This window comes from Mobula birostris, chromosome 17 (genome assembly GCF_030028105.1).
Source record: "Mobula birostris isolate sMobBir1 chromosome 17, sMobBir1.hap1, whole genome shotgun sequence".
NCBI lineage: Eukaryota > Metazoa > Chordata > Chondrichthyes > Myliobatiformes > Myliobatidae > Mobula > Mobula birostris.
In genome coordinates, this window is record NC_092386.1 from 15237757 (window position 1) to 15258783 (window position 21027).

Below are 21027 nucleotides of genomic sequence, written 5' to 3' on the forward strand. Positions count from 1 at the left end.
TATGGTCTCATGTTCGACTCGACTCCTGATCAGGCACACCATGAGCAGATGTCAGAAGTAGTGAGCTATGTGGAAGTTGATTTTGAGAGGAAAACAGTCCGTGTTAGAGAGTCCTTCCTTAGTTTTATCCAGATAAGCCAGAAGGATGCTGAGGGCTTGGCTGAAGACATCTTGAAACAGCTAGAGAAGGACAAAATGGAGCTACAAGATTGTCGATCACAGTGCTATGACAACGCTGCTGTGATGGCTGGACACAGAAGTGGTGTTCATCAAAGAATAAGTGAGAAAAACAACCTGGCAGTGTTTGTGAATTGCGACAATCACTCACTCAACTTGATGGGTGTACATACAGCCAAGCCGGATACACTGATGGTCACGATTTTTGGAACTATCGAAGCTTTCTACGTGTTTTTCTCTCGTTCAACACAGCGCTGGGAGAAACTCAAAAAGCCTGTGGTTATTAAGTCGGAGTCCGAAACCAGGCGGAGTGCAAGGACAGAAGCAATGAAGCTCGTCAACAAGTACCTTGAGGAGATACTTCAAGTTCTCCAGGACATGATAGACAATGAAAATGTGACCAGTGAAACAAGAAGTGATGCAAGGCAGCTGGACAACCGCATGTTGAGTTACGATTTTCTGAATTTGCTAGGATTTTTGAACAAAGTACTCATTCGCATTGACCGTATTCAAAAGAGGCTGCAGGATCTAGCATGAACTTCCACGATGCTGCCCTGGATTTGAAAGCCCTCTGAGATCATTTTTATGATGAAAGAGAAGTGTTGGGCAGTGAGTCACTCGAAGAAGTTGGTCTCTGTCAAGAATGGAATATTGAAGTTGAAAGACGTCAGAGACGAAAGAAATGAATGGCTGATGAGAACGCGAGAGACTCTGGGTTAACAGCTAAGGAGGAAATGGAAAGAGTCATGAAGGGAACACTCAACCATCTTCACAGAGAAATGGACAAAAGGTTCGCTTGTTTGCACGGCACTGATGCCAAGTTTGGGTTCCTTCTCGATGTCGAGGGACTGTGTTATGGCACCGACAGTAACGATCTAAAGAAGTGCAAAAATTTGGACGAATTGCACAGCTCTGATGTTGATGGACATCAGCTATATGAAGAAATTTTGGATTGCAGAATGTTGCTATCATGGTGGGTCAACATGAAAATATCAAGACCTGAAGATCCTCTTGAATTTATTGTTCATAATGGAGATGAAAGCGTCTTCCCCAATCTTCGCATTGCTGTTCAGGTAATGCTAACCATCGCAGTTTCCATCACCAGCTGTGAGAGATCATTCAGCAAGTTAAAACTAATACTTTTGTATTTGAGAGCCTCCCTGGGTCGAGGCAGACTCTGTGATCTTGCTCTGCTGAGTGTAGAAAGAGAAGAAACTGAAAAAACTGACTTTGATCACATCATAGACCAATTTGCATCAGTGAAAGCAAGGAAGTTGCAGTTATAATTTTCATGTAGTGCCATAATTTGTAATTAAAAGATTAACAAGCTTGACTTGTACTTTTGAGCTGATATTATGGTAAAGTTATCTAAAAGATGGGAGTCAGATGTTTGGACAGGGGCACAATTTCAGTGCTTGCCATAGGCACTATTTTCTGTAGATACATCCCTGGGAACTCAGCAGGCCAGGCAGCATCTATGGAAAGGAATTAAGTGTCGATGTTTTGGGTCGAGACCTTTCATCACATCATGAAGAAGGGTCTCGGCCTGAAATGTTGACTGCTTATTCATTTCCATAGATGCTGCCTGACCTGCTGAGTTCCTCCAGCATTTTGTGAGTGCTAATCTGGATTTCCAACATCTGCTGAATCTCTTGTGAGTACGATATTTGCCCTGTCTCTTTAAAGTTCCAACTTCATATCCTAGGTCAGTTTCAGGTTGATCCCTCTGATGATGAAAATATGTTAAACTACATGGTGATCGTTTATCCATATATCAGTGAAAAAATAACTTATTTTTATATTTCTCTGAATATTAATTTTACTTCTATAACAAACACCTTCATAAAAATACATTTACCACCTGAAACTAGATAAGCAGATCTTAATTATTTAAACAGCAAATCATTCTGACAAGTTATCTTTGTCCTAATGGAAAATAATCATGATTGCTCTCCAATCTTTATTTCATATCATCTATTTTTTTTCTTTATCTCACTTTGTTAATATTATAGTTGGGTGCTTAACATCCAAGGATATATATTATACGAAAAGGATAGGCAGGCAGGCAGAGGGGGTGGGGTGGCTGTGTTGGTAAAAAATGAAATCAAATCCTTCGAAAGATGTAAAATCCTTGTGGGTAGAGTTAAGAAACTGCAAGGGTAAAAAGACCCTAACGGGAGTTATGTACAGGCCTCCAAACAGTGGCCAGGATGTGGGCTGCAAATTATAGCGCAAGATAGAAGAAGCATGTAAAATTGGCAATCTTGCAATAGTTATGGGGATTGCAATATATATGTAGATTGGGAAAATCCAGTTGGATCCCAAGAGAATGCTTATGAGATGGCTCTTTAGAGCAGATTGTGCTTGAGCCCACTAAGGGAACTGCAGTTCTGAAATGGGTTTTATGGTTAGGGAGCTCAAGGTAGAGGAACCTTTAGGAGATAGTATGATATGATAGAATTGACCCTGCAGTCAGATGTACCAGTATTACAGTGGAGTAAAGGGAATTACAGAGGCAACGAGAGAAGTAGATTGGAAGGAGACACTAGCAGGGATGACAGAAGAGCAGCAATGGCAGGAGTTTCTGGGAGCAAGTCAAAGGTGTAGAAAAGATATATTCCAAAGATGAAGAAGTTTTCAGAAAGGAGGATGATGTAATCATGGTTGACAAGGCAAGTCAAAGACAACATAAAAGCAAAAGAGAAGGCAAAATTAATGGAAAGGTAGAGGGTTGGGAAGCTTTTAAAAACCAATAGAAGGCATCTAAAGAAGCTATAAAGAGAGAAAAGATAGAACATGAAGATAAGCTAGCTAATAATATAAGAAGATACAAAAAGTTTTTTTTGCATATATAAAGAGTAAAAGAGAGGCAAGAATAGATATAGGACTACTGGAAAATTATTCTGGATAGTTTGTAATGGTGGGGGGGGGGTCAAAGAAATGGCAGATGAACTCAATAAGTATTTTGTGTCAGCCTTGAATGTGGAAGACACTATCAGAATGCTTCAAATGCAAAAGTGTCAGGGGACAGAAGTGAGTGTTGTTGCCATTACTAAAGGGAAAACTGAAAGGTCTGAAGGTAGATAAGTCACCTGGACCAAATGGTGTACACTCCAGAGTTCTGCAAGAGATGGCTGAAACGATTGTGGATGCATTAGTATTGATCTTTCAAGAATCACTAGATTCTGGAGGATTGGTAAATTGCAAATGTCACTCCACTCTTTAAGAAGGGAGAGGGGCAGAAGAAAGGAAACTATAGGCCAGTTAGCCTGACTTCAGTGCTTGGAAAGATGCTGGAGTTCGTTATTAAGGATGAAGTTTCAGGATGCTTGGAGATGCATGATAAAATAGGCCAAAGTCAGCATAGTTTCTTTAAGGGGAAATCTTGCCTGACTACTCCATTGGAATTCTTTGAAGAAGTAACAAACAGGATAGACAAAGGAGAGTCAGAGATATTGTTTATTTAGATTTTCGGAAGGCTTTGACAAGGTGCCACACATGAGGCTGTTTGATAAGAGACTTGGAATTACAGGAGAGATACCAACATGGGTAGAAGATTGGCTGACTGACGGAGACAACGAGTGGGAGTGAAGGGGGCCTTCTCCGGTTGGCTGCCAGTGACTAGTGATGTTCCTCAGGGGTCAGTGTTGGGGCTGATTCTTTTTACATTGTATGTCAATGATTTGGAAGAAGGATTTATTTATTTATTGATTGATTGATTGATTGAGATACAGGGCAGAACAGGCCCTTTCGGTGCATCAAGTCATGCTGCCAAGCAACCCCTGATTTCACCCTAGCCTAATCACAAGACAATTTACAATGACCAATTAACCTACCAACCGGTATGTCTTTGGGAGGAAACTGAAGGAAAACACACACAGTCATGAGGAGAACGAACAAACTCCTTACAGGGAGCAGGGGAATTGAACCCATGCCATCTGCTCTGAAAAGCATCGCTCTAACCACCATGCTACTGTGCTGCCCAGTTTGCAGACAATACAAAAATTTGTGAGGAGGCGGGGTGTCTGCAGAAGGATTTAGACAGATTGAGAGAATGGATAAAGAAGTGGCAGATGGAATTTAGTGTAGGTAAGTGCATGGACTATTTTCTAAATGGGGTGAAAATTCAAAAATCAAAGGAGCAAAAGCCATTCCCTAAAGGTTAATTTGCAGGTTGAGTCAGTGATAAGGAAGGCAAATGCAATGTTAGCATTCATTTTGAGAGCACTAGCAAACTTGTGATGCTGAGGCATTATAAGGCACTGGTCAGACCTCACTTTGAGTATTGTGAGCAGTTTTGGTCCCGTTATGTATGAAAGCATGTGCTGGAATTGGAGAGGGTCCAGAGGAGATTCATGAGAATGATCCCAAGAATGAAAATATTAACATATTAGGAGCATTTAACGGCTTTGGGTCTGTACTCGCCATGATTTAGAGAAAATTAGAAAGCTCATTGGAACCTATTGAATATTGAAAGGCCTAGATAGAGTGGCTGTGGAGAGGATGTTTCCTCTAGTGAAAGAGTCTAAGGCCAGAGGGCACAGCCTCAGAATAGAGTGAAATCCATTTAGAAAAGAGATGAGGCAAAATTTCTTCAACCAGAAGGTGGTGAATTCATTCCCACAAGTGGCTGTGGAGGCCAAGGCATTGAGTATATTTAAATTGGGGGTTGATAGGTTTTTGGTTAGTCAGGGTGTCAGAGGTTATGTGGCGAAGCAGGAAAGTGGGGTTGAGAAGGATAATAAAGCAGCCAAGATGTAATGGTGGAGCTGAACGGTCTAATTCTACTCCAAAGTCTTATGATCTTAATTTTGCTTTCTAGTTTTGTATTTGTTCCCTTTTCCTTTCAATAAAACTAGTCATAGAATGGTACAGCAGAGAAATAGACCCTTCAGCCCATCTGGTTTGTGTCGAAATGTTGTTCAGCTTTGTCCCATCAACCCAGACTCAACTGATGCCCTCACTATCTTTCCCTTCCGTGTACTCTTAAATGCTGCAATCAACCCTACATCCACCACTTCCGCAGGCAGCTCGATCCACACTCTCACCACCCTCTGAGTGAAGAGGCTCCTCTTAAGTGTCCATTTTTCACCTTTAACCCATGACCCCTACTTCTAGTCTCACCCAACCCAACCTCAGTGGAAAAAACCTGCTTGCATTTACCCTTTCTATACCCCTCATAATTTTGTGTATTTCTATCAAATCTCCTCTCAGCTCCTACACTCCTAAGTTATGAGTACAAATTTAATAAATGCCACAACATGGTTACCAAGTTATTACTTTAGCAAGAGAAGTGATGCACAGTCCTGAAGGTCAAAAGTAGCCTTTCAAGGCTTGTATCCATTATAATCTTAACCAACACTTTGCCTCTTTCACAAAAGCTTTTCGTTTACGTCACCCATGGTGCACAACAATAAAGCTGCACACATTCTCCACAAAATTGCTATTTTTGGATTTACCACTTATGTCACATGAACTCATTCATTTCCACGTGTTTTAACATAAACATTTTTGAAATTTAAAAGAATATAGCTCTCTTATTTTATGAGGGGTATAGCCTGGGTATATGTAAGCAAGGTTGGATGAGACTGGAACGAGAGGTCATGGGTTAAAGGTGAAATGTGAAATATTTAAGGGGAGCTTCTTCTCTCAGAGTGTGGTGAGAGTGTGGAACGAGCTGCCAGTGGAAGTGGAGGATGGGGTTTGGTGTCAACATTTCACAAGTACATGCATGGGAGGGGAATGGAGGGCTAGGATTCAAGTGTGGGTCAATGAGATTAGGCAGAATAACTGTTCAGTATGGACCAGATGGGCCGATGGGCCTGTTTTGGTGCTGTAGTGCTCTATGACGCTATGACGCAAACATGAGGAAATCTGCAGATGCTGGAATTTCAAGCAACACACATAAAAGTTGCTGGTGAACACAGCAGGCCAGGCAGTATCTCTAGGAAGAGGTACAGTCGACGTTTCGGGCCGGGAACCTTCGTCAGGACTCCAAAACGTCGACTGTACCTCTTCCTAGAGATGCTGCCTGGCCTGCTGCGTTCACCAGCAACTTTTATGTATGACGCTATGATTCTCTTTTCAGTTGTTCTCTTTTATTCATGATTTTCTGAAGAAAAATTATGTACTTCTGTTTAAAATGAAATCCACTGCAGATGAGTAGGAGGTCAGTTACATGCTTAGTTGATGTTCAGTCAAAAAGTACATTCATTTGCATAACAACAAAACCTATTTCAGCAAATTTAGCCATTAACCAGTTTCAGATTAATGAGATTACATGGAAGTGTTAACTCGCATCATGTGAATTTGGAATGACCTGTTTAACACTTAAACTCTTCTTAATGTAACACCCAGGTAATGAAAACTGATAAGGTACCTGGATATTATTTAGGACTCAAGCTAGGCAGAGTAAATGACATATACAATAATCAGTTTTAAATGTATAATTGTCTAAACTAAATCCACCAATCTGTTACTGTTCAATACATCAATTTTAGCTGTTAATTTTGTCCTAAATCCACTAATCTGTTACTGTTCAATACATCAATTTTAGCTGTTAATTTTGTCTAAATCATAGACAGACTACCCACAAAATCTCATGCTGTACAATTTGGTTAAGACTACTGCAGAAATTAGCCTTTAACTATTAAATTTTAGGAGGATGAGCTATCATGAATCAACGCTGAGGTACAGACCTGTTATTGATTGTACAGTGGATTCTGGTTAATTGGGCTATTGGTTAATTGGGGCAAATGTTTCTTTGAGACAACAAAATCTAATCTCCTTTCATTTTTTGGGACATTATGCTACTTAATTGGGGCAGGAGATATCCGCCGAACAGATTCTAACTAGCATCAGTCGCATGCACTTGTGTGGCAGTCAAACACTGCACCGTGCTTAGAGTGAAGAGTTTTAAAATGACGTCACTTGTGTGTGTTGTGTTCAATAAGCAGTAATTGTTGTCACTGATACAGGAGTTGACGAGAAATAAACAGTTAAGACAATTCTAAACAGATTTGATCACCATAGTTTCGAGCATTCAGGCTTGAAGAGGCCAGAAACGGCCGTGAGTGAAAATGAAATGATTTCACTACTTCAACAATTTAGGGACTACAAAAAATTTGAAGTTATTGACAATCATCTTGAATGTTGCAATGAAAATGAAGATTTTTGAGAATCAATTGTTGGAAGGACTGTATGAAGGCAGTCCATTATCTGCACTAGATGTTTACGTTGATTTTGTTCATTGTGTACACTGGATGAATTTCTCTGTTGAAAACTAATTCAGTTTTATAGTACTGTAGTACTATTGGTAGTGTTCTAATCTGTTCTGTATTTCATTTAAATATGCAATTTGTTAGTTCTACAGTAGTTTTTTTTATACCTTTTTAACTGTTTCCATGAAACTTCAGCTAATTAGGGTAGCCACTTAATTGGGCCAAAATGAATTGGCCTCGATGCGTTCCAATTAACCGGAATCCACTGTATTTGCTTATTTCAGAAGTTAAAATGCTGAAGGTCGTACGTGTTTTATTATTTTCTATAACCTTCTGTTTATTCTTTAAATTTTGAAGCTTTGTATATATTTATGAATTCTTTTTATCAGAACACCATGTTCAAATGATTGCTGTCTGTCCTCAGCTATAATATGACCGATATATAACCTACAGTAAAAAAATGCTGCCGGTGTTAAATGAAGCATGACTCAGTATAAAGTTGTATCTGAAAACATTCTGACAGCACGTAAATTTTGGCCACTGTATATTGAGTGGGGGTTAATTTTTTTTTTGCTGAGTAAGTGTTGATAGACATGATTCGAGAGCCCACGCCACACTTAGCATTGATAAACCAGTGTATCTGCCCTTGCAGCTGTGACAATTTCTCTATCACTACCATGACAGGAGCTAAAATTCACTAATTGTTATTGCAGATCAGACTGCAGGGAGAAAAAATCCCTTTTTGTAAGAAGGCAGCATCGTTGAAAACGACGACCCACTTTTGAAAAAATATGGCGAAGACGAGGGACTGCTGGGGAAAATGTGCTTGAACACTCTCCAGGAACAGTGTAGGTTGGCACAATGCCCTAAGTAAAGGTATAATGTTGTTTGAATAAACAGTTCAGCCAGTGGAGAACCTTGAGTCACACAAATAATTCAAACTACTTTTAATGTATACCACAGCAGTTCAAAATTCAGACTTTAAGTTAATGTCTCTAAATATTGGTAGTCACTCCCTAACCTGGGAGGCTTAGCCGATTTAAGCGCTGGGCCAGATTGAAAAGGTTAGGGTGTCGGGGCCAGAGGGGAAGAGGTGTTTCCTACCCTGAGGCAAATCAGGGTGGATAAATCCCCAGGGCCTTACAAGGTGCTCCCTTATACCCTACAGGTGGCAAGTGCAGAAATTGCCAGGGCCCTAGCAGACACATTTAAAACATACTTAGCGACAGGAGAGGTACCAGAGGATTGGAGGATAGCCAATGTTATTCCACTGTTTAGGAAGGATGTGGAAGCATTGGAATGGGTACAGAGGAGATTTACCAGGATGCTGCCTGGTTTAGAGAGTATGGATTATGATCAGAGATTAAGGGAGCTAGGGCTTTACTCTTTGGAGAGAAGGAGGATGAGAGGAGATATGATAGAGGTGTACAAGATATTAAGAGGAATAGATAGAGTGGATAGCCAGCGCCTCTTCCCCAGGGCAGCACTGCTCAATACAAGAGGACATGGCTTTAAGGTAAGGGGTGGGAAGTTATACTTTATACTTTATTGTCGCCAAACAATTGATACTAGAACGTACAATCATCACAGCGATATTTGATTCTGCGCTTCCCATTCCTTGGATTACAAATCGATAGTAAATATTCAAAATTTAAATTATAAATCATAAATAGAAAATAGAAAAATGGAAAGTAAGGTAGTGCAAAAGAACCGAGAGGCAGGTCCGGATATTTGGAGAGTACGGCCCAGATCCAGGTCAGGATCCGTTCAGCAGTCTTATCACAGTTGGAAAGAAACTGTTCCCAAATCTGGCCGTACGAGTCTTCAAGCTCCTGAGCCTTCTTCTGGAGGGAAGAGGGACGAAAAGTGTACTGGCTGGGTGGGTCGTGTCTTTGATTATCTTGGCAGCACTGCTCCGACAGTGTGCGGTGTAAAGTGAGTCCCAGGACGGAAGATTGGTTTGTGTGATGTGCTGCGCCGTGTTCATGATCTTCTGCAGCTTCTTCTGGTCTTGGACAGGACAACTTCCATAACAGGTTGTGATGCACCCTAGAAGAATGCTTTCTACGGTGCATCTATAAAAATTAGTGAGGGTTTTAGGGGACAGGCCAAATTTCTTTAGTTTTCCCGGGAATTAAAGGCACTGGTAGACCTTCTTGGCAGTGGACTCTGCTTGGTTGGACCAAGTCAGGTCATTTGTGATATTCAACAGGCACCACCGATGTAAATTGGGTCGTGCGGTCCGCTACTCCTTCTGAAGTCAACAACCAATTCCTTCGTCTTGCTGACGTTGAGAGATAGGTTATTGTCTTCGCACCATGCCACCAGGTTCTTAATTTCCTCTCTGTACTCAAACTCATCATTACCCGAGATACGGCCTACAATTGTTGTGTCATCAGCAAACTTATATATTGAGTTCGATAGAAACTTGGCTACACAATCATGGGTGTACAGTGAGTACAGCAGGTGGCTGAGTACACAGCCTTGTGGGGCACCGGTGCTCAGAGTGATTGTAGAGGAGAGCTTGTGCCCTATTTTTACAGCCTGGGTCCTGTCCGTGAGGAAGTTGAAGATCCAGCTGCAGACCTGAGTGCTAATACCCTGGTTCCGGAGCTTAGGAATCAGTTTATCTGGAATGATGGTATTAAAGGCAGAGCTGTAGTCAATGAAAAGGAGCCTTACGTATGCATCTCTATTCTCCAGGAGTTCTAAGGAGGAACGTAGGGCCAGAGAGGTGGCATCTGCTGCTGACCTGTTGCTCCGGTAGGCAAATTGCAAAGCGTTGAGGTTGACCAGTAGGCTGTGGTTGATGTGTGCCATAACCAATCTCTCGAAGCACTTCATAGCAATTGATGTCAGAGACACAGGTCGATAGTCATTCAGGCATGCCACCTTGCTGTTCTTCGGCACTGGGATTATCGTTGCCTTCTTAAAACACAAGTGGATCTTAGACTGAAGCAAGGAGCAGTTGAAGATGTCAGCAAACACTCCAGCTAGCTTGCTTGCACAGGCCCGGAGAACCCGTCCCGGGACGCCATCTGGGCCCGTCGCCTTCCTTGGATTTACCTTCAGGAAGGCTCTTCTAACGTCCTCCTCGGTGACGATGAATCTCGATGCCACCAGGTCCGGTTCATCCGGAGGGAGCGGGCCGCTCCTCTTCTGTTCCAATCTTGCGTAGAATACGTTAAGTTCATCAGGAAGAGAAGCACCACAGTTATTGATATTCCCAGCCTTTTCTTTGTGCCCAGTGATCTCATCTAGACCCTGCCATAGTCTACTGGCATCCCTCTGGTTAGCCCGGGCTTCCAACTTGGCTCGTTATTGCCTTTTGGCGCTCTTAATGGCTTTCCGGAGTTCATGCCTGGATTCTATGTAGCGACTGGTACCCCCGGACCTAAAAGCCGCAGCTCTAGCCTTTAAAAGGGACTTGACCTCATAATTCATCCAAGGTTTCCGGTTAGGGAATACCCGGATCATCTTGCGAGACACACAGTCCTCTGTGCCTTTTGAAATAAAGTCCGTGACAGCTGAGGCACACTCATCGAGGTTACCTGCCGAGTCCTTGAATACTAACCAGTCCACTGATTCAAAGCAGTCACGGAGAACCTCATCCGTTTCCTCCGTCCAAAGCGACATTACTTTTGACACCGTGAACTCCCGCTTCAGTTTCTGTTTGTAAGCCGGGAGGAGGAGTACGGCCTGATGGTCCGATTTTCCGAAGTGAGGTCGTGGGACGGAACAGTAGGCATCCTTGACTGCTGTGTAGCAGTGGTCAAGTATATTTGGACCTCTAGTGGGGCAGGAGACATGTTGGTATAACTTTGGCAGTGCCTTTCTGAGGTTGGCCTGGTTAAAGACCCCGGCTGTAATGAGCAAAGCCTCCGGATACCTGGTCTCAAGTTCACTGATGTTGGCATACACTATGTTCAGAGCACACTCCACGTCCGCCTGGGGGAGAATGTAGACCGCTGTCAGTATGACCGAGGTGAATTCCCGTGGCAGATAGTAGGGACGACACTTCACCGACAGGTGTTCCAGATCTGGGCTGCAGGAGCTTGTCAGTGCCACTGTGTCCAAGCACCACCCAGTGTTGATCAGTAGGCAGACACCACCTCCCCTCGTCTTGCCCGAAGACGCCGTGCAGTCCATCCGATGGACCGAAAATCTCTCCGGTCGGATGGCACAGTTGGGGGTGGCAGGGGAGAGCCAGGTCTCGGTGAAACAGAATACACAGCAGTTCTGCATCTCCCTGCAGTAGGTGAGTCTCCCTTTAAAACATCCACCTTGTTCTCTATGGCTTGCACATTAGCTAGTAGGATGGTGGGCATAGGGACCCTGAAGCCCCTCAGTTTCAATCCAACCAGCAGCCCAGCTCTTTTCCCACGCTTCCTCGGTAAGTGGTGCATTTTTCCAGGTTTCCATCGATGCAGTGTGTTGTTGTCAGCTCTTTGAGGGGAATATTAGAGGAAGATTTTTTACTCAGAGAGTGGTTGATGTGTGGAATACACTGCCTGAGTCAGTGGTGGAGGCAAATACACTAGTGAAGTTTAAGATACTACTAGACAGGTATATGGAGGAATTTAAGGTGGGGGGTTATATGGGAGGCAGTGTTTGAGGGTCGGCACAATATTGTGGGCCGAAGGGCCTGTAATGTGCTGTACTATTCTATGTTCTATGTTTAATAAAGGCTCTAAACAGAAACCAGGAAATTATAGGCCCATGAGTCTGACATCAGTTGTGGGAAAGTTATTGGAAGGTATTCTAAGGGACTGGACAGTTAAGTATTTGGATAGACATGGACTGATTAAGGATAGTCAGCATGGCTTTGTGCGTGGTAGGTCATGTCTAACCAGTCTTATAGAGTTTTTCGAGAAAGTTACCAGGAAAATGGATGAAGGCAAGGTAGTGGATGTTGTCTACATGGACCTTAGTAAGGCATTTGACAAGCTCCTGCATTGGAGGCTGGTCAAGAGGCTTCAGTCGCTTGGCACTCAGGATGAGCTAGTAACTTGCATCAGACATTGGCTTTGTGGGAGAAGCCAGAGAGTGGTAGTAGAGGGTTGTCTCTCTGATTGGAGGCCTATGATGAGTGGAGTGCTGCAGGGATTGGTGCTGGGTCCACTGTTATTTGCCATCTATATCAATGACCTGGATGATTATGTGGTTGACTGGATCTGCAAATTTGTGGACGACACCAAGGGTTGGGGTGTAGTGGACCACAAGGAAGGCTATCATGGCTTGCAGAGGGATCTGTATCAGCTGGAAAAATTGGCTGAGAAATGGCAGATGGAATTTAATGCAGACAAGTGCGAGGTTTTGCACTTCAGTAGAACCAACCAGCGTAGGTCTTACACAGAGAACGGTAGGGCACTGAGGAGTATGGTAGAACAGAGAGATCTGGGAATACAGGTATATAGGTTGTTGAAAATGGCATCACAGGTAGATAGGGTTGTGAAAAAGCTTTTGGCACATTGGCCTTCATAAATTGATGTATTGAGTTTAGAAGATGGCATGTTATGTTGAAGTTGTGTAAAACACCATAAGGACTAATTTGGATTATTGTGTGCAGTTTTGGTCATCTACCTACAGGAAAGATGTAAAGAAGGTTGAAAGTGTGCAGAGAAAATTTACAAGGATGTTACTAGGTCTGGAGGACCTGAGTTATAAGGAAAGATTGAATAGGTTAGGTCTTTATTCCTTAGGACATAGAAGATTGAGAGGAGATTTGATAGAGGTATACAAAATTATGAGGGGTATAGATAGAATCAAAGCAAGCAGGATTTTTCCACTGAGGTTGAGTGGGACTACAACCAGAGGTCATGGTTTAAGGGTGAAAGGTGAAAAGTTTAAAGGTGAAAGGGGAAAAAGTGGGGAAACTTCTTCACTCAGAGGGTTGTGGGAGTGTGGAATGAGCAGGGATATGATGCATGTGAGCTCGATTTCAACGTTTAAGGGAAATTTGGATAGATACATGGATAGCAGTGATGTGGTTGGCTATGGTCCCTGTGCAGGCCATTGGGGGAGTAGACTGTTTAAATATCTTTGGCATGTACTAGATGGGCTGCAGGTCTTTTTCTGTGCCGTACTTCTCCATGACCCTAATTCTACCAACTTTTAAAAATTGTGATCAGACAAAATCCTTCTCAATTGTAGGGAATGTGTCCATTTTCTTATCACTAATCAACAAAAATAGGTTCCCACAACCTATGGACTCACTTGAAAACTCTTCATCTCAAGTTCTCAATATTTATTGCTTATTATTATTTCTTTTTTCCTTTGTATTTGCACAGCTTGCTCCCTTTTGCACACTAATGTTTGTCCATCCTGTTGGGTGTGGTCTCATTGATTCAATTATGTTTCTTGGATTTACTGTGATTGCCCTCAAAAAAAAACAAATGGTAGGGTTGTATTTGGTGACATATATATTTTCTGATATTAAATTTACTTTGTACTTTGTACTTGACTTCTTACGTAGTATGTTAATAAACGTCTCCACTCTCTCAGCTTTGACATTTTTTTTCAAACTTGAGGAAGTGAAAACCGAACATGGTTCTTTAATCAGGATATAAGATTGGTGCAAACCCCTCCAACCACTGAGTATGGATGTCTTGCTAGGTGGTGAATTAAATTTCCAAGTTGGAGCTCTGATTTTCTTTTCATAATACTGTCTGAACATCTGAAAGTATGAAACATCTGAAGTACTGTATCTGAACATGTCACCTTCTGACACAGGGCAGGGAATTACAAGCCATAGCAAGGCTGACAAAATGATATGACTTTTTCCTTTTAAAACCAACCAAGTAATCAGGAATCCAGAGGCCTAACCAAACACATCTGTCTCTGTAAGTCACAGTATCCTTGGCTCCCTGTTTTTTTTTTAATTATAATAACATTTATACATTCCTTGTGTCTATAGTATAATCTAACCACCTTTCTATATTTGGGTCGCCTCTTACAACTACAAGAGCATTTCAGTAATTCTTAAAATATTTACATTTAATGCTGACATTGAATACATGAGGTGGAAGAGGGTCCAATTCTCCCAGATGGACTTTCCAAAAAGAATAATAAAAATTTATATTTGAAGACTTCTAAAAACGGAACAATTTTTAGTATTGTACCACAATTTGGATTTCATGAATAATAGTCTACATATTTGAGTATTGCAGAACATAGTGTGTTTAATTAGGATTATATAGTATTTCCAGACTTCAGTTCCCAGTGCTGAGATTCAACGACTGGAACATGTTTTGGAATTCCTATCTGGGGCCAATGCGTTCTCCCATTTATCCATCCATCAAGATTCATATTCAGGAAATGCAGATAGTTGTTTGAAACTCTACAGCTAGAAAGTGACTTTCAAAAATTTACCTCATTTTTGAAAGTAAATTGGAATTGGAAATCTTAGCCATTTGATTCATTCCCATCCTCATCACAGCTAGAGTGCAGGAAACAGGTCATACATTCCCACCTTACCCCTTCTCTTCGCATCACCTACCTCAGATGTCCCTTTTTCCCATGATACATTCTTTTCTCCTATCAGGTTCCTTCTTCTTCAGCCCTTTTCCACCTATCACCTCCCAGCTTTCTGCTTCATTCCTCTCCCCCATGCACCCACCTTCCGCCTCACCTGGTTTCATCTATCACCGGTCAGCTTGTTTTCCCTCCTCTCCCCCCATCTTCTTATTCTGGCTTTCTCCCTCTTCCTTTCCAGTCCTGTTGAAGGGTCTTGTTAATAATTATAATAGCAATACTTATTTTATAGAGCACTTCTCCTACTATGTAGTTCCAAGTATTTTACTATGGGATAAAGTACAAACATAAAAATAAAAGGAAAATGATGTTATTTAAAAGCAAAGTTAAATAAATAGGCTTTGCGCTGGCGTTTAAAAGTGGCAACTGAGTCTGTATCCCTTATAGTTTAAGCTATTGAGTTCCACAGTTCAGAAGCGTAGTTAAAAGAAGCTGCCCTGTCAATTTTCCCCTGAGGTAGATTGCTTAAAGTAAAGAAACTAGCTGAAGAAGACTCGAAAGCTCGAGCAGTATTATAAAATGAAACTGATTCTGTGATGCACTCTGGTTCCGGGCCATTGATAGTTTTAAAAACAAGTAAGATAACTTCAATAACAGTTCTAAAAGATACAGTTCAGTCCAAAACGTCGACTCCTTATTTACCTCCATAGATGCTGCCTGACCTGTGGAGTTCCTCCAGCATTTTGTGTGTGTTGCTCTGGATTTTCAGCATCTGCAGAATCCCCTAAACCCAGGCAGAAACTGGTAACATTTAATAGTCTAGTTGGGGGAAGAGGGTTATATAGCCTACAGCCAGCTGCTATAGTACTCAAGCCGTGAAGAGTTTGGGCCATGGATGGAATTGAATCGATTTATTATTGTCACATGTACTGAGATACAGTGAAAAACTTGTCTTGCATATTGTTCATACTGTTCAAGTCTTTACACAGTGCATTGAGGCAGAACAAGGTAAAACAGTAACAGTACAGAATAAATTCTAACAACTACAGAGGAAGTTTGGGTGGCTGGGTGTAGAAATGTCTCTACCAAAGGAGGTGTAAGGCAATACTTCCCTCCGCTAGCCTGCAGGTCACCCTTGGGCAAGGTGTAGCACTTGCTTAGCCCCCCCCGCCGCCCTGATCAGCGTCATGTGAAGCCACGGGAGCAGGTGGTGGATGGTCGTATGAGCAGCTGGTGCACATCACAAGACCTGGATAAGCGACCACTGACACCAGGCAGACAATCCCCTGAAGAATATTGATAATGTCTGGGGTCAATCATCTTGTAAAGGCACTGCCCAGAAAAAGGCAATGGCAAACCAGTTCTGCAAGAAAGTTTACCAAGAACAATCGTGGTCATGGGACCATGATTGCTTATGTCATGAGGCGTATTTCATAATGATGATGACAGCAGAGAGAGTGCAGTACAGGTAAACAATAAGGTGCACAATCATAACAAGGTAGGTTGTGAGGGCAAGATGAAAATGCCTGTATTAGTTAATCAGCCTGAGAGATCGCCAATAATTTTGATAATTAAGTGAGGTTTGCCTTAGAGTTCAGTCCAGAAATGAAGCCTAGACTCTGTTGTAGTAGTCAACTGTTAATTTTCTTTTGAAGCAACAGGGTCCATTGTATATTTTAGTTACTGCCTGATCTTTGGCAATGGCCATTTTTCTTATTTGCCTAGTATTGTGGTTGGCAAACGTTCTGCTTCAGTAGGTTTACATGCAAGAAATAAAACTCTCAAAAGGCTAACACTTGGGCCTGAAACTTTTGTTCAAGGAGATATTGAGCAGATCCTTATAGCTTTTCCTCAGTCCACTTAGGGATCTCTTCTCATGACAAGAGGCTGGAATAAAGTTAATGGTGTGAGAAAAATTAGCAATGTGGCCCACAGAACATCACAGACTCTGCTTAACTAGGTGTCGACACTAGGAATATTCAATGTTTGATATATTTATTATCGAAGTATATATACTCTATACAACCTTGAGTTTCGTCTCCTTACAGGCAGCCACAAATCTCTTCAAACTCCTAATAAAGTATAGTTGTTGTCTTGCCTTCTTTATGACTACATCAATATGTTGGGACCAGGTTAGATCCTCAGAGGTCTTGACACCGAGGAACTTGAAGCTGCTCACTCTCTCCACTTCTGATCCCTCTGAGGATTGGTATGTGTTCCTTTGTCTTACCCTTCCTGAAGTCCACAATCAGCTCTTTCGTCTTTCTGACGTTGAGTGCCAGGTTGTTGCTGCGACACCACTCCACTAGTTGGCATATCTCACTCCTATATGCCCTCTCATCACCACCTGAGATTCTACCAACAATGTCTTCAGATACCTGCTTGAGGAACTCAGTGGGTTGAGTGGCATCGGGCTGGAGGGGTGGGTGGTGTAGAGATGGAATTGTTGACATTTCAGGTTGGAACTGTGCATCAGAACTGAGAGTGAAAAAGGGCAGGAGTGTGGGTGTGGCCGGTATGAAGTGCTCGTGTTGTGGAAAGTGCAGAAACTCATGAGAGGCAAAGGCAAGGTGTTTCCCCAGGTTCAAAATTTCTAAAACTAGAGGGTAAGTTTAAAGAGGATGTGTAGGCCAAATTTTTTTACACAGAGAGAGGTGGGTGCCTGGAATGCGTTGCCAGGAGTAGAGAGTAGAGGTGGAAGTAGATATGATGGACATATTTAAGAGGGTCTTACATAGGCTCATGAATGTGCAAAGGATTGAGATGCATGGACATTGTGTAGGTAGTAAGATTTAGTTCAGTTAGGCATTTAATTACTGGTTTAATTTGTTCAGCACAACTGTGTGAGCTGAAGGACCTGTTTATGTGTTGTACTGTTCCAAGTTCTATGTTTTAAACTGATTCAACAGCTGTTTAGACATTAAAGATTCAAGATTCAAAGATTCAAAATACATTAATGATCAAAGTATGCATGTATTTTACAAGCCTGAGATTTGTCTTCCCACAGATAACCTCGAAACAAAGAAAGAAAAATATGGAACTCATTCAAAGGAAAAATATCAAATCCCTAACATGCAAAAAAAAATCATGCAAAAGGCAAAAGAAAAAGAGCAAGAACACAGAATACAAATCATCAAACCACAAGTCATCGAAACAGTCCAGGCATATTCAGTTCAGCTCAATTCAATTCAAACTAGCGTTGTGTCACTCGTTGGCTGCAGGGCCACAGGGCGGGTTTGCCCCGATCAAAAATCACACAAAATGGCAACAAAGAAGGAACACGCAGAAACCACAAACCTATCATAATGTCCATTCCACAAACTGCATCAGAGTTATAACTGAGTATTCAAGATTCAAGATAGTTTCACGTCATTTCCAGTATGTGGGTATAAAGGTGAATGAACTAATTGTTACCCTGGATCTGATGCAGCACGAAGTAAACACAATAAGATAAAGAACACAATAATAAAAAGCGCAATGAATATAAGTACATAAGATAGCTTATATACATAGATTGATTATATGTCCATAAAGTGATGCTAGGCCCAGGAGTGTCTGTACTTAGAGTGGCTGACAGGAAATGATAGGATACTGATATCTGTAGAATATAAACTAGCAGTAGAATGTGTTGTAAGGTAAGTTTTGGCACACTACCACCAAGCTTTGAAAAGACACACAACAACTTCAAAGAGTACTTATGTATTTATATTTATTGTGTAAGAATGATTTAATAGCATCCTGCAGGTTATCTTGTACACAACTCATTTCATACTTTTTGCTGCTATTCCATCTGTGTGGGTGGGATTTAACTTCATTTTCAAAGTGAAAATGATAACTATTTCCTAGTAAAAGTTAAAATGAAAAGTTAAGATGAAAGGGGGCACTAGTTCAAATGTGTTTATTTTCAGTTGCCTTAGCTAATGACGTGAGACATGCTCCCGAGGATGAAGAAAGGGATTTGTAAACAGCTTTGAAAAATTAGATTATGCAGACGGCGAGTTTAGCGATTAAAACAGGTTGCTTTTTTCAAACCCGCGTTAGTAAATTTATGATTTATGTTGTTCCTCATTTAATTCATTATGTGCCATGAATGCTGTTGATTTATCAATCCACTAACTTGGGCTGGCAGCAGGAAAATAGTGCTAAGGGCAACGTAGGCAAGAGATTCGTTCACACAGCTGAAGAAACGGCAGGGTGTTGTTGAAAGTTACTTCAGCACAGAGAAGAACTATTTTGTACTCTTTTCTGGTTGCACGGGTGACCTTTGGGAACATTGTCTCCTTGCTAGATGAATTTTGCACCCACAGCCAAACTCCGTCCACCACTCTACATACCCACTGCTTTTTCTAACCAAAGACTGATCCTTCCTTGCAACTTCGAACACGTCTCTGGAATCAAAACAAACTTATGGTAGACTTTTATCTAGACCGAACACTCCACTTCACCAGTGATATGTGCATGCAAAAGACACCTCCCAGGCACACTTCACAACAACTGCCTATGAAGTGAAAAAGACCATTTAAAAATATGTCAATATAGTCATCCCTATGAACACTTTTGCAATTATGAATACTATTCAGCATTTTTCATTTTTCTTGCCTGGCGTCAGCTAGATGCCGAAATCATCTCATCAGAAGCTGAAGGCATGTCGTGACAAGCAGTGCTTTCCAGTTATGAGTGCTCATCAAAAGGCTACTGAGGAGCCCTCGCAATTGAGCTTATTGATCGATGTTTACGATAAGAGGTATTGAAAATAGTATGCCTGCTCAATGAAGAGCACTTAGTTGCCGCCTCTTGATTCAACAAGCTACTCAGGCATCAGCTGAAAAATAGAGCCATGGGAAAGTACAGCACAGAAACAGGCCCTTCAGTCCATCTAGCCCATGCTGTACCATTTAAACTGCCTACTCCCATTGACCTGCACTGGGACCATTGCCCTCCATACCCCTGCCATCAACATGCCTATCCAAGCCTCTCTTAAACTTTGAAATTGACCTCATGTGCACCATTTGCTTTGGCAGCTCATTCCACACTCTCACGACGCTCTGAGTGAAGTTTCCCCTCATGTTTCCTTTAAGCTTTTCACCTTTCACCCTTAACCCATGACCTCTGATTGTAGCCCCCCCCACAACATCAGTGGAAAAAACCTTATATTGACCCTAACTATAACCCTCATAATTTTGTATAACTCTATAAAATCTCCCTTCAATCTTCTATGTTCCTAACCTATTCAATCTTTCCTTGTAACTCACGTCCTCCAGACCCAGCAACATCCTTGTAAATTTTCTCTGCCACTTTCAACCTTGTTTTCATCTTTCCTGGAGATAGGTGACCAAAACTGCGGACAATACTCTAAATTATGCTTCTGCAATGTCTTATAAACTTCAACATAACATCCCATCTCCTATTCTCAATACATTAATTTATGAAAGCCAATGTGCCGAAATCTTTCTTTATGACCCTATCCAGCTGTGTTGCCGCTTTCAATGAATTATGGACTTGTATTTCCAGATCCTTTTGTTCTGCCACACTCTTCAGTGCCCTACCGTTCACTGCGTAAGACCGACCCTGGTTGATCCAACCAAAATGGAAAACTCTGCACTTGTCTGCATTAAATTCCATCTGCCATTTCTCCAGCTGGTCCAGATCCCGCATTTGTGACTTACAAATGTAATGTTGTAATGCCAAACAATGTGATTTATGTTTTATCTATTGTACTTTATAAATCTTCTTTTAATTAACGTTCTGCTTCTCTAATTCTACATGTGAATTAATCAGGCGGTATTTACATGTGATGAGAAGCTCCTTGAAATCAATCCGTTAAATGAGATAAACAAGGTTCGGTTGAGCAGGCTGGGTATTTATTCATTGGGGTATAGGAGAATGAGGAGTGACTTTATGGAGCTTTATAAAATCATGAGGAGCATTGACAAAATGGATGATAGCAAGGTAAAGGAGCCCAAACATAGAGGGCATAGAATTCGGGTGAGACGAGAAAGACTTAAAAGGGACCTTTGGGACAGGTTTTTCACACAGAGGGTGGTGAGTATGTAGAACAAACTGTCAGAGGAAGTGGTTCTGGCAGCCACAATAGTTAAAAAGCACTTGGGTAGGTACAAGCAGAGGGATGGTTTAGAAGGATGTGGACCAAATGCAG